Here is a 5,000-nt window from a genome sequence, read left to right as displayed (position 1 = left end):
GACCCCCTTCATCATCCAGACCCCCTTCATCATCACCGCCTGTCAATCCCTTCATCAGTGGTCTTCAACCTGCGGACCTCCAGATGTTGCAAAACTACAACTCCCAGTATGCCCGGACAGCCGTAGGCTGAAGGGACTGACAGGTGGAGAGTTCACTCGAGTATAAGTCAAGGGGGCCTTTTCAGCACGAAAAGTCGTGCTGAAAAACTCGGCTTATACTCGAGTATATACGGTATATATCTCTCAATGGTGTTCAAAATGTAAAGAACAAATTCTGTAGGGGTCATGCACTTTCCCTTTGTATACCTCTTGCACCATCTCTTCAAATTAGATGTGAACCTCCTGTCTTCAAGCCATTTTTTTTTTTCAAGCATTCTCGTTGCATTGGGAAGACGTGCATAACCACTGAGGTGTCTTTTTCGCGCCATTTTGTAGAGCAATCCTTTATTATGCAAGAAGGCATACTGATAATTCAATTAAAAAAGTAAAGAATTTGTGGATATCTCTGCATGATCAAATTATAAATGAAGTTATCCATTGCTTATGGAAAATGTATGTAATACTCGGACTTTGATTACTTGTTACGTGAGGTTGTGTTTGATAAGGGTGACAACACATACAGGAAGATCTGATAAACTGTCTCCAGGGCCACAATAACAATTTCTTGTGGAATATAGTTTTGTTATGACCCAGCAATTCTCTACATACCACAATAGCGAGATTACTGGGAACCAATAAAGTTTTGAAATCAGATAGCGGGGGGGAAAGATAGAATAGCAGATGCATTTTGAAGAGGTATAAAAGCCAGGCCAGGGATAGTGTACACTTTTAAAGACTACCCAGGGGAGGTAAGGCTGGGTGCACACCACGTTTTGTTAAATACAGTTCCCGTATACGCCTCGGAGGAAGGGGCGCGGCTTAATCGCGGCGCCCTCACTCAGCCGTATTCGGGAACCGTATTTAATGTATGTCTATGAGCCGACCGGAGTGAACAGCAGCCTCCAGTCGGCTTCGTTTTCGGCCGTATGCGGTTTCCCGACCGCAGGCAAAAACGTGGTCGACCGCGTTTTTGCCTACGGTTGGGAAACCGCATACGGCCGAAAACTAAGCCGACCAGAGGCGATTAAGCCCTGCCCCCTCCTCCCAACCGTATACGGGAACCGTATTTTACAAAAAGTGGTGTGAACCCAGCCTAACGTGTGTTTGGCTGGTAGGCATTGTGCACCACATATGGAAGTTTACTATTAGGTTATGTTCGCAACTTTGAAATATGAATTTTCATGCCATAAACAGTTGACAACAAAATTCTGTGTCTACATAGAGAATCAACCAGTGCATTTTTTATGCCTATCCAGCACCGAATGCATATCCATGTATAAGATTGTGCAATCACATGCGGTCCTAGAACCGGCATGTCTATTTGGACGGACGCCCATGGTCTGAATAAGTCTAAGTTTCCCCACTTTTTAAAATCAATATTTTTATTTTATTTTTTTTGGGGGGGGAACTGACAGTACAGTTTTTGAGATTAAGCCTGAAGTGAACCCATTTGAAGGAGAAGTATAAGTTCGAGCTTTATACCATTCCTTTGAATCCACTTCTGGCTTTGGCTCAAAAACTGCAGTGGCATTTAAAAAAATAAAATAAAAATAAAAACAGGTGTGGAAAACTAACTTCATTTCCACACGGAGTAAACCATGGAATATACAACTATATGTTCAATCTATGAATTAGTAATCGTAAAGCATCTTGCTGCATTACCCATTACAGTATCTAGAAAAAGATGGTAGTTTTCATAATTTGCTAAAGCGTTTCAAGAGGAAATCACAATGGGCAGTTGTCAACACCTAGCCTCCTAGGTTACACATATGGGGAACACAAAATCTAATTTTGGTTTATGCTTGTACAGTATTGGCGTTATATTATGGCCAAGTAGTAATGCCTGTGACATTACTCTATCCATTTTGTACATTTAGTTTCACGCAGTACAAGCTGGGCCACTTTTATGCCGGGTTGAAACGTTGGAATCCAGATAAGAGATAACCACAGTGATTCCCAACCGGTGTTCCGTTGAGAACTGCCAGGGGTTCTGCAGGCTCCAGCAGGTAATTTTTTATTTATTTATAAACCTCTCACCCCAGCCTGTGCGCCTGTGAATCACAGCGGCGCAGAGGGGAAGGGAAGCCTGCGAGCACATTGCGTGTACGTGCGCACTGTGTACCAGCGTCCTCCTCCCCCCTGTGGTGCCATCAGTGAGTCACCGTCACGCAGGCCGGGAAGGGGATAAATGCAGGGGATGGTGCGCCGGCCCCCGGACTATCTTCCCGCCCACGATTCTTCTCAGCCCGCCTGATTCTTCCTGGCCCCCCGCAGAACGACGGCTCAGCTCATCTTAATTAAGGTAATGCACCCTCTCCCCTCTGTCACCCCTGTCCACCCACATTGGCACCCCTCTGTTACCCCCTTTCCCGTCATCCACCTTGTCCGCCCGTCACCCATGTTCACCACCCCTCAAGCAACACCCCCAATCACTAATGTCACACCCACTATTTACCCCTGTCCCTTTGTCAACCCTGTGTTACCACCTTGTCACTCCTGTCCACCCCTTTCACAGCCTATGCCCCCGTCCACCCCTGTCACCCATGTGCACCCCTGTCAAATCCTCTACACCCCCACCCCCCTTCTGTCACCCATGTAGAGAGACGTTAGTTGTGAAGGAAGAATTAACGGAACATGCACAAATTTTTCTTCCGTCACAAGAAATAGATAAATTAACGGCCGTTATTATTAACATTAAAGTCTATGGCAAATGGATGAGCCTTTATGTCATCCATTTGCACCTTGTTTATAATATCCATCAGCAGACTCCTGCAGTGCTGAGGGACTACTCCTACTCCCATCACGGAACAGACTTGTTTCCATGATGGAGTAGTAATTCCCTGGCTATGGGAGTCTGCAGACTACATTAGTGTTTGTACTATTACCCCAATCATGGAACAGAGTGTTTCATAATGGGGGTTGTAGTACAGGGGCTGAGGGATTGATCGCACCGGGTTTCACTTCTGAGACGCGATGCCATCCGAAATTAAGCAGGGGAGCGGGCGGCATGCTCCGCAACCCTGCGATGTATGGTGTGTTTTAACTTTCATTTTTGAATCCCCTGCTAGGAGCCCTTAATGGCCGGTACTGAGGAGCCAATCAGCGCTCTCCACAGGTTTTTTTAAAATGAACATTGTGAGTGGCAGCGGGGGCCATATGTATATTAAAAGCGCTGTGGGGGGCAAGATATATAGCGCTGCAGGGGGGGCAGACATATAGCCTATATACAGTATCTAGCCCTCCCAGAAGTGAGACCCGGTGCGATCAATCCCTCAGCCCCTGTACTACAACCCCCATCATGGAACAGACTGTTCAATGATGGAAGTAGCAGTACAAACACTAATGTAGCCTCCCCAGCCACCGTCAGACTCCAGCAGCTGGGTAATTACTACTCCCATCATGGAAACAAGTCTGTTCCATGATGGGAGTAGTAGTGGTCCCGGCAGTGGGAGTCTGTAGGCAGAGGGTTACGGCCATACATGAGGGATGTTATAATGGGTCTTAATGGATGAATATTTATTCAGCCATTAGCACCCGTTATTTCATCCGTTTTTACACAGAAAATGGACGATTAATAACGGATGAATGCTCATAGTGTGAAAGCAGCCTTACTTGGTCTGAGAGGACTGATTGTCTAATGAATCGGAAGCTCTGTCCCACTGGCTCAGAATCTGCTCCTGCAACCTCTTCGAATGATACCGAGCCCATTGAACCGCCGGGATACAGGAGGTTAACAGACCCAGAACTGACATAGCCAGCAGTACTGAAATCTCCCTCGGTTCTAACAACTCAGAAACCCTCTTAACCAGAGCTACTTTGGACTGAGGAAGAAAGGAGATTTGGCCGGTAGAATCCAGCCCTATCCCTAGGAAGAAGCATATTTGGGAAGAAACTAGCTGGGATTTCTCTAGGTTCCCTTCCTGGCCTAACTTCAGTAAGATCTCTTGTACTCTTCTAGATACGGAACTATCATAATGTCTTGTTCCCTTGTTCTTCTCTTCTTACCAAGAAGAGGGTCGAATAGTAACTACGGCCCCGCTCCGGAACCCAAGTCAGAACTCCTTTCTCTAGAAGGGAGAATACTTTTTCCATGGAAGCTTGCTTTTCTGGAAATACTCGGAGATCTGCTTGAACAAACCTGGAGAACAGGAGACATGAAAAAATAATTTTTGAAACATTTTATTGTAGCTAATACCCAGTGGCTTGCAGAAATTTTCTCCCATTGTGGCAGAAACTGGGACAACTGGAAAACTAGGACATTGCTAACCGCGTTTTTTTGGCATTTTCAGGGGTGTTGAAGATAAAGCATCTACTGTGCAACTTGTGCAATCTAGAAATGAACCCATTACTACTTCTAGAATACCATAAAAAAAAAATTAAAAATGGACACATTCATACCACGCAACTTTTGCTCAGAGCAAAGAGGCACAAGCCACACCCTCAGCCACACCCCTAACCACGCCTAGTCTCCTTTAAAATTCCCACTTCTTACTCCCCGCCACGACAAGTCCCGCCACCTCAATGTAAGTCTATGGGAGGGGGAGTGACGGCCATCACAAGCCACACCCTCGGCCTTCCCATAGACTTTCATTGTGGGGGCTGGGCGTGATGTCACGTGGGGGCGGGCGTGAACACGGAAGCCCGCACCCAGCTTTCGGACCATTGAGATCCGGATGCTGGGGAGCGGAGTAATCCTTTAACCACAGGTTTTTCCACTTTTATTTTTTCCTCATCACCTTCTAAAAATCATAACACTTTCAATTTTGCACTTAGACTCATGAGGGCTGCCACCAATTGTACTTTGTAATAGAGCTGGGCGGTATGACCAAATAAGTGTAAATAAGTGTATCACTGTATTTTTGTAACTTATGGCGGTTCCACGTAGGGCTGGGCGGTATACC

This window comes from Hyla sarda, chromosome 7 (assembly GCF_029499605.1).
Source record: "Hyla sarda isolate aHylSar1 chromosome 7, aHylSar1.hap1, whole genome shotgun sequence".
NCBI classification, from domain to species: Eukaryota; Metazoa; Chordata; class Amphibia; order Anura; family Hylidae; genus Hyla; species Hyla sarda.
Note: the sequence above shows the minus strand (reverse complement) of the source record.